This window comes from Thalassophryne amazonica, chromosome 9 (assembly GCF_902500255.1).
Source record: "Thalassophryne amazonica chromosome 9, fThaAma1.1, whole genome shotgun sequence".
Classification (NCBI taxonomy): Eukaryota; Metazoa; Chordata; class Actinopteri; order Batrachoidiformes; family Batrachoididae; genus Thalassophryne; species Thalassophryne amazonica.
This window is the reverse complement of record NC_047111.1, coordinates 88755593-88765802: the sequence shown is the minus strand read 5'-3', so window position 1 is coordinate 88765802 and position 10210 is coordinate 88755593. Positions and strand designations below refer to the sequence as shown.

The 10210-nt window shown below is 41.9% G+C and overlaps 1 protein-coding gene across 2 annotated transcripts in view; it reads left to right on the top strand.

The window, feature by feature from the left end:
* Positions 1–4995: 4995 nt before the first annotated feature.
* Positions 4996–10210, top strand: part of pls3 (plastin 3 (T isoform)) — a 64730-nt gene continuing 59515 nt past the window's right edge. For both annotated transcript variants that reach the window (XR_004562770.1, XM_034178712.1), the window contains exon 1: positions 4996–5074. The gene's annotated coding sequence lies outside the window, so the exon portion shown is untranslated. The remainder of the gene's footprint in view (positions 5075–10210) is intronic.

The following is a 10210-nucleotide window of genomic DNA, read 5'->3' as shown; positions in this document are numbered from 1 at the left end:
CGGCTCCAGTTTCCCGGGGTCTGGTGGCGGAGGAAATCATGTGGTTCCGGTTCTGCTTTGGACAGGCGTCTCCTATCTTCGAGCCTGCCCACACGACACCTTGTAATTTGACCTCTGATCTGTTGTTTGTTGTGCACGTTCGCAACAGTAAAGTGTTGTTATTTGACCTATTCATTGTCCGTTCATTTGCGCCCCCTGTTGTGGGTCCGTGTACTTACACTTCCCAACAAAGGGTGCTGGTTTCAGTTTGGTCGCCTTTTCCCTGCTTCTGTATCTGATTTTCCGTTTGTGGTTTCAGTTTATCTTTTATCTTCAGTGTTTTATCATCTGGTTATGTTCCTTTAGTTTTTGATTGCCTTCTCTGTTATCATTATTCTCTGTTGTGTAGTCATTTTGCATTATCTGTATTCCATAGCCTCTGGTTTTATTTTCTGTTCCTTATTTATTTGTAGTTAGTCAGTAGTCCTGTTTGCCATTTGGTATCACTATTGTATTACTTTTATACTTTGGTCATCATCAGTTCTGTTCTAGTTTTTGTCCAGCCTGCGTTTGTTTTCATTATGTAATCGTTAGTTGAATCACTTGTTTGTTTTTTTGTTTTCATCTGTTAATTCTACTGTTGCCACTTGTGAGTTCTAGTTTAGTCTTTGCTTTTTATTTTCTAACTGTTTTTGCACTCTGCCTTTCGCTGTAGTCATTGGTTGTATTTCCCTTTATACTTCAGCCATGTGGTGAGTTCTGTTTCTGCTCTTTATTTTCTGGTTCCAGGTTTGACACCACAGTCTGTGAAGGAGGACTGGGTGAGGTCTCACGCTCTTCAGCACACTTCCTGAGGTAATTTGGTTTTGGTGGTTATGAAGTAATGACAGTAGATTTGGTGTCCCTCACACCTTGTTGTATTGAGCTGTCATGTTATGCTAATTGTCTAATCAGCTTCTGCTGCAGTGGAGATTTGAACTGAGTTGTTCCATGCCTGCAGGGTGAGAAGCTGATATACGAGGTCTGTCCAAAAAGTATTAGACCTTTTTATTTTTTTCAAAAACCATATGGATTTGAATCATGTGTGCTTGCATGGGCCAACCTTGAACCTTCATGCGCATGCGTGATTTTTTTTTTCACGCCCGTCGGTTGCATCATTTGCCTGTGAGCAGGCTTTGTGTGTGCACTGGTCCTCCCCTCTCGTTGGATTTTCATTGCGAGGTGGAACGATTTGGAGCTTTGCTGCATCAAATTTTTCTAGAAACTGTGAGACAGCCAGGTGGAAACCATTCGGAAGATTCAGGCGGCTTTCGGTGACGATCCTATGGGCATCACACAGATTAAGGAGTGTTACAACCGGTTTAAAGAAGGCGCACAATGGCAGAGGGTGCGCCGTGCTCCGATCGGCCATCGACATGCTGAAACGACCAGATCATTTCCAAAGTGAACACTGTGTTGATCCGGGACGTCGTCTGACTACCAGAGAAATTGCAGAAGAGGTGGACATCAGCACTTTTTCGGCACATTCCATTGTTACAGGAGATTTTGTAATGAAAGACGTGCGGAAGTTGGAAGTCTCACAGGACATGTTGTGACATGTCCAGCTCTTACACAATTCCTCGGATACTCACTCGACTGAAAAGCCACTGAAAGCCGTTTGAATCTTCCGAATGGTTTCCACCTGGCTGTCTCTCACAGTTTCTGGAAAAATTTGATTCAGCGCTGCTCCAATCGTTCAGACATTTTCCTCGAAATGAAAATCCAACGAGGGGGGAGGACCAGTGCTCACTCATAGCCTGCTCACAGGCGAATGACGCAACCGACAGGCATGAAAAAACTCACACATGCACACGAAGGTTCAAGGTTGGCTCATGCAAGCACACATGATTCAAATCCATAAGGTTTTTGAAAAAAATAAAAAGGTCTGATACTTTTTGGACAGACCTCGTATATTTAAGCCAGGAAGTGTTTGCTGATTGTGTGCACCTTTGAGCTGTGTCTCTCTGGGTGGAGAGTGTTGGACTCACCTCATATTTTCTTTCTTCACAGACTCGGTTTGTCGCGGCCACCTGGGGGGTGTCGGCGGGGTCCCTGCATCCGAACTGCTGTGGCTCCAGACCGTTTGCACTGCTGAGAGCGCGCCGTGTTTTCACCTCACCAGACCGCGGACTTTTTAGTTGTTTATCACTTCACTCACTTTCATTAAAATGTGTTATCCTTTGAACCGTGCTCTGCTTATTTTATGCTGGGTCCTGTCAAACGCTGGGTCGGTGCTCCGACCGCGTCCGACACATCACTATATATATAAATCTCATCTTCAACCACTTTTCCGGGATCGGGTTATGGGGGCAGCTCGGGTTTAAAAAGTAACAGTTTGCATCATGTGTCATGCTTAGTTCATGTTACAGGGTAACATATCACATGTCATAGAATCCAATAGACATTGACCTTGTCTGACCTTTATTTTCGAGACCAAGCATTCAGCACTGTCAAATCTATTCCATTTATTAATCCTATTATCTCAACCAATAATTTACATCACTTTTTACCAAAATTGGAGCCACTTTAACTTTTGACCCCTTTACAAACTGAAATTGACCTTTGTCACCATTCTTGCTGTTTTTACTCCATAACATTCAGTCATAGATAGCCCAAACTATACCTTTTTGGAATCTTTATGATCAGACAAGTAATGTGGTGTAGTTTTCCATTTGATTGGAGCATTTTTAAATTGTGTAATTCTTCAACTGACCACTACCTGGCTGCGTATTGAAAATTCAAATGGCCAGTCGTTTTTTACAAAAGTGTAAAGTCTAAGGTGTATTTGTGCTGAATTTGATGCTTGTATCACCATTTGAAGAATTGTTTCAGTTATCTGCTGCACTAATTAGTCAACAGAGCATGAATCAGCTGCTGTTAGCTTAAACATGTGTATACATATAAAACCCCCCGAATTAAAGAAGAAATGCTGCTTTTAACAACGTGGACCTCATTTCTGGCATAAAATACGGTCGTGTACTCACCAATATACGTCTGGTGTCATTAGAAGTCCATGGTTCAAACGATGTGTTCAGTTCAAATCTGAGGCAAACATTTTTCTTCTTCTACTAAGGTGGATTAGAACTTTTTGTGGTACACAGCACCCACTACCGGACAGGAGGAACCTAGCAGTCAATGTGACTCACTGATTTAAAAATGCAGCTCTTTTCAACCAGACGTGTGGTGGCATAACATGTCAATCATCTGTGTCCAATCAGATTTCAGGGGAGTCCAGTGCAACCACGGCCTCTGCTCTAGCTCCACCCATGCCAGGAAGTGTTCAACATTTGACATTTCCTGTTTCACTGTTGACTCAAAATTTGGCACTTCCTGTTTCAATGTGAACTTGACACTGAGTTCCCATGAGATTCCATGGGGTCTCATCTGTCAATCCCGGTGTGTCGATCAAGGAAGTGTTTGACATTTGACATTTCTTGTTTCACTGTGGATTCAAAATTTGGCACTTCCTGTTTGGGCCACAGTGTACCATGAGCGAGCTTTGCGCTGCTGCGCAGCATGTCGCTCATAATATGTATATGTTGCCGACATGAATGAGCTCGTCTTCCATCAGTTTGTGGCTTTTTACGGCTTTTTATGACAATATTGTCCGGTTTGTGGCTTTTTCGCCACTGGGCAGATTTTTTTGTGTGCAATGTGCAATTTCGGGTGCTTCCCTTGTGCCATCGGTTTGTGGCTTTTTACGGGTTTTTACGACAATATTGTCCGGTTTGTGGCTTTTTCGCCACTGGGAAGATTTTTTTGTGCCATTTTTAGTTTGTGCCTTCATTTACCATAGAGCGAGCTTCACGCCGCCAGGCGGGGCTGTGCTCGAAATATGTATATGTCACAGACATGAACAAGCGAAGCTCTTCAGCATCTCACCATGTCATTTCCGGTTTACGGCTTCGTCTACCATCAGTTTGTCTGGCTTTTTATGGGTTTTTACGACAGTGTTGTCTGGTTTGTGGCTTTATCCCTACTGGGCAGATTTTTTTGTGCCATTTCCTATTTGTGCCTTTGTTGATCATAGAGTGAGCTTCGCACCCTTGCAGAGCACTTCACTCGTATTACACAAACACAAATTAAAGGAAAAACAACAACAATGGATTATGTTAAAATAAACAGATTGACTGCAAAATCTTTATGGTAATAAATTAAATTGTTTACAAACGTTAATGGTTTGTTGATGGCTTTTGCATTTTGTGCATTTTTCAAAGTGTAAAGTTGTAGAAGTATGCTAGAAAGAATTTAAAATTGGGATTCTGATTGCCGTGTTTACATTTGTGGATATGAAATTTGCTGTAGATTATTAAAAGATTCATAATTTAAAGAAATGGTTGTAATAAGCATTTCCATAACTGACAAATGCAAATAGAACACACATAGAACACAAAAACAGATCTTGAAGACTATATTGGTCTTATTAACCATAAACGGGCACAACTCAATCCAAAATAATTTAATATATTCACAACCCCAAATTTTATTTTATTTTTTTTAACCTGGTTAGTCCCATTAAGATTGAGACCTGGGCAATTATAAAGTTTCCAATTCACCTAACCTGCATCTCTTTAAATGTGGGAGTAAACCGAAGCACCCAGAGGGAACCCACGGAAACACGGAGAGAACATGCAAACTCCACAGGTGGGAATCGATCCCATGACATTCTTGCTGTGAGGCAACAGTGCTAACCACTAACCACCCACCATGCTGCCATTATTAAAATAAATTAAATAAATCCTCAGAAAATAAACCACAAAACGATCTTTACTAATAAAAAAATAGTTGAATTAAATTTTGGGACAAATTTCTCTCTCTCTCTCTCTCTCTCTCTCTCTCTCTCTCTCTCTCCAACTTTAACGCAAACTCGCCAAATGACTATGCCAAAAATGAACAGCTGTAGGAAACAGAAATCCACACATCAAATTTCCAACCAGTCGATTGTGACGTCACCAGGTGGGCGTGTTCCACATTCCTTCTGCTGTTACTTTTGTCCCTACGTGGAGGAGGCAGAACTCCACACTGGACACTCTGTGGAATTTCTGGCACACCGGCAGTGAGTAGCGCAGTTTATGGATTAACTACAAGTTAACCCTATAACGTGTCTCACTTGTGTTAAGTAAATTGTGCGAGTGTTAACATTTTTATTCCCTGTGTTCTGCGCCTAGAGGCGTTGAAGCAGGAAGAGTTTCCCGTCTTAAACTAGCTTAGCATTAGCTAGCTATAGTCCTTCCGTCCTGCGTCGTTAGACACCTCGTAGAAATATTGAAAGTTAATTGTCCTCTATAATTCGTAACTAAATAACTGATTTTTTTGTGAGAAATTAATTTCTACACGTATTAACTCGGCAATAAGTTGATAAATTTAAAGACGCAACGTTATGTTTTTTTAACAACTAGACCCAGACCACACTTATAATCAGTATCTTAGTGACAAAGTTTTTTATTCGGCACACAAAATATTCAAATAGAAAAAAATGAACAATTCCACAAACAAACACAGACAAAACTAGTGAGTCCGAAAGGGTGTGGGCTGAAGCAAAGCTTATTTCTTCTTTATTATTTTAGAAACGTGTACAACAAACAAGGAGATTATTAAACTACGGTTCACGCTAGTGGTGTGTGTGTGTGTGTGCGCGCGCGCATAAAAATAAATGAGTGTCTTATTGCGTGTGCTGGGAAAGAGTCTGTAGGGAAAATTTACTGAATAAAAGGCGTGCATAGAACTTTTGGAGTCACCCCTTCTTCCACAAACTATGGCGTGTGTGCGTGCTCGTGCTCCCTCCTTATTTTCTGTTGTTTTGCCAGCGTTGAACTGAAGCAGTCTGTATCAGACGTTGCTTTGCAATACCTGCATGGGGTTATATTAACTTGTTTACCAGATTTTTTTCTCTCTCCCCCTTGCTCTTTCATGCAGCAACACAGCTACTACATGTGGTATCACAATTTTGACTTTTACTGTGGCTGCTGGAAAACAGTTTAAACTGTGTGGCCATACGACTGACAGCGTAAGAAAAAGGCCACATATTAACTTGTTGAATGTTGTGTTTTAGGGCTAGAAGATTGTAGTAGAAGCTACAGTAGTTATGTTAACTGAATCTTCTAAAAGCTGTTACTAGTGTCAGAAAACTGAGTTGGAAAATACACTCAACAAAAATATAAACGCAACACTTTTGGTTTTGCTCCCATTTTGTATGAGATGAACTCAAAGATCTAAAACTTTTTCCACATACACAATATCACCATTTCCTGCAAATATTGTTCACAAACCAGTCTAAATCTGTGATAGTGAGCACTTCTCCTTTGCTGAGATAATCCATCCCACCTCACAGGTGTGCCATATCAAGATGCTGATTAGACACCATGATTAGTGCACAGGTGTGCCTTAGACTGCCCACAATAAAAGGCCACTCTGAAAGCTGCAGTTTTATCACACAGCCCAATGCCACAGATATCGCAAGATTTGAGCGAGCGTGCAATTGGCATGCTGACAGCAGGAATGTCAACCAGAGCTGTTGTATGCTCGTGTATTGAATGTTCATTTCTCTACCATAAGCCGTCTCCAAAGGCGTTTCAGAGAATTTGGCAGTACATCCAGCCAAGCCTCACAACCGCAGACCACGTGTAACCACACCAGCCCAGGACCTCCACATCCAGCATGTTCACCTCCAAGATCGTCTGAGACCAGCCACTCGGACAGCTGCTGAAACAATCGGTTTGCATAACCAAGAAGTTTCTGCACAAAACTGTCAGAAACCGTCTCAGGGAAGCTTATTTGCATGCTTGTCATCCTCATCGGGGTCTCGACCTGACTCCAGTTCGTCGTCGTAACCAACTTGAGTGGGCAAATGCTCACATTCGCTGGCGTTTGGCACGTTGGAGAGGTGTTCTCTTCACGGATGAATCCCGGTTCACACTGTTCAGGGCAGATGGCAGACAGCGTGTGTGGCGTCGTGTGAGTGAGCGGTTTTCTGATGTCAGTGTTGTGGATCGAGTGGCCCATGGTGGCGGTGGGGTTATGGTATGGGCAGGCGTCTGTTATGGACGAAGAACACAGGTGCATTTTATTGATGCATTTTTGAATGCACAGAGATACCGTGACGAGATCCTGAGGCCCATTGTTGTGCCATACATCCAAGAACATCACCTCATGTTGCAGCAGGATAATGCACGGCCCCATGTTGCAAGGATCTGTACACAATTCTTGGAAGCTGAAAATGTCCCAGTTCTTGCATGGCCGGTATACTCACCGGACATGTCACCCATTGAGCAAGTTTGGGATGCTCTGAACCGGCGTATATAACAGCGTGTACCAGTTCCTGCCAATATCCAGCAACTTCGCACAGCCATTGAAGAGGAGTGGACCAACATTCCACAGGCCACAATTGACAACCTGATCAACTCTATGCGAAGGAGATGCGTTGCACTGCATGAGGCAAATGGTGGTCACACCAGATACTGACTAGTATCCCTCCCCAATAAAACAGAACTGCACCTTTCAGAGTGGCCTTTTATTGTGGACAGTCTAAGGCACACCTGTGCACTAATCATGGTGTCTAATCAGCATCTTGATATGGCACACCTGTGAGGTGGGATGGATTATCTCAGCAAAGGAGAAGTGCTCACTATCACAGATTTAGACTGGTTTGTGAACAATATTTGAGGGAAATGGTGATATTGTGTATGTGGAAAAAGTTTTAGATCTTTGAGTTCATCTCATACAAATAGGAGCAAAACCAAAAGTGTTGCGTTTATATTTTTGTTAAGTGTATGTTAGCACTTCCATGGTGAGAGGGATAAATATTTAGGGCCCGAGTAGGACAAAGTCCTACGAGGATCCTTTTGTAATTGCGGTGTTTATTATGATTATTATTATTTATTTATAATTTATTATTCTTGCCACTTTTCAAGCCCCAATTTCACCCCTTTCCCATGCTCAAAAACTCACCAAACTTTGCAAAGTCGTTCAACCAGATCTGAAATTTGATATTTTGGGCGTCCCACACATGCTTGCAGCGAAATGGTGCCCCCTACAATTTTTCAAAACAGCTCTCCCCTTTGTTGTTTTTTTTGTTTTTTTGTTTTGTTTTTTTTTTTTTTTGTGGTAGCCTCACGAAATTCGGTACACATATTTATCATGTTGGGACGTACAAAAAAGTCCCTTAGCGTCATCGTGAAATGTTGACAGCAAGGCGGCCATTTTGATTTGAAGTTTCGATTTTGAGGTAAATGTTGCCATTTTTGGCCATTTCCACTACTTACATTTGAATGAACTTGTCCTAGGGATTTCATCCAATCATCTTTAAATTTGGTAGACATCATCATCATGACCCCATGCTGATCAAAAGTTATCAAAAGAATTTCTGTCAGTCAGAAGGCATGGTTGCTACGGTTCGTCAAACTTTACTGAGCATTTTGGAGCACACTGTTGCTGGACATGAGGGCTCCACCCTGAACCTCTGCATATATTAACTTCCCACCTAACTCATAGCGCCCCCCGGTGGTAACAGGAAATGTCCTGTTTATACTTTAACAGGTACTGATGTCACACCTTTGGTCTACTCCAAACAGGAAGTCTGCCATTTTTAATTATCTTGTCATTTTGGTGTTTATTTCCACAAGTTATCAAAAGCTTTTTTTTTCTATAACGAAGGGTGTGGCCACTATGGCGCTGCCATTTTGACCCTTTGCCATGGAACATTATACTTTAACAGGTACTGATGTCACAAAGTTAACCCCATCAACTTCATTCCACTTCTAAAACATGCAGAACAATTTGGTGAACATACATGATGATCGCCGTGAAGCTACGAATAATGCCGTCCGTGTAGCAGTGTGCTGAATATCGATCCTTCGCCATGAAATTACGTTCTTCCTTTTGATGGCTTTAATTTTGTCATGTCATCATCAGGAAAATTGATACAGAGGTCAAGCATGACAACCTTTTACAGGTGATAGGGGTGTCGCCCGAGGGTGCGGCAAAATGCCTCTATAGCACCCCTTGCAACTTTCAAAAAACACTCCCCATAGGGTTTTTTGGAGTAGGGAGATGAAAATTGGTACACGTGTGACTTGCATAGACTTCACATGTGTGATGAGGGTCGGCCCCTGATCAGAAATCATGCTGACCCAGGGAGGCACTGGCGGGGACACAAGGCCCCGTATATGACTGCTTGCAGTCAGAGTTTAATTTATTACCTCTGATAAGTGAGGCGGCCCTTGTGGCGACCTTATTGTTAGGAATTTCTGGAGACGATTAATTGTCAGACAAATAATTGCGATTGATGAATATATTGTCTATTTTTTTTCTCTTTTTTTTTCCCCCTTCTTTATATTCTACTATTGTAGTATAATTACACAACTCTGGAAGAACGTTTGGCTTTTGTGAGTGGAGAAACTGGGAATGGTGCAACATTTTTATTTTTATTTTCATTTTACATACAGTCCCAACTTTTTCTGAATTGTTGTTTCTGTTTGCATTTCTGACATTGTTTCTCCTCATGAGTCACGTTTTGTGCTTAAACACTGCATTAAGCCCATATTGAACAAATAAATACCTTTGGAAAGTAACAGCTGTTAAAGTTCAGAGTTCTCACCTGCTTTTGTGATCTGTGCATCTGAACATCACCACAGCTTCTCCATGTCAGGTTTTTTTTTTTTTTTTTTTTGTGGCTCAGTTCATTCATATATTCTCATTTTTTAAATATGTTTTTAAAGCTATTTGACTGTTTATTTCATCTCTTGATCTCATAAATTCAGCATACGATGCGCACATGGTGTGAACAGGACGGTAACAGCAGAATCACACCTTTAGAGAAAGTTCAGAGAGAAGTAAAAGCAGCTTCACGTTTTGGGTTTGTTTTTTAACATGTTCACTCGGGTTAAAATCCTCTCTCTGCTCCGCGCTCGCTGCGCACTGATGGTTCTCAGACTGTAACGTGTCATGCCTGCATTCAGGAATCTTTCTCACGCACCCCCTCCCTCGCAGTCTGCAGCCTGTTGATTCCGCGCGCGCACACACACACACCGACAGCTCTGAGGGGCCATAGGTGCAGAATGACAGCCACGCTTCTTTCAGTCTGCCCAAGGGCAGCTGTAGCTATAGTAGTAGCTTACCACCACCAATATATGAATGTTCAAACGAATGAAGAATAATGCAACTTGTAAGCGTGTTTGTTATCTTAACAACTATT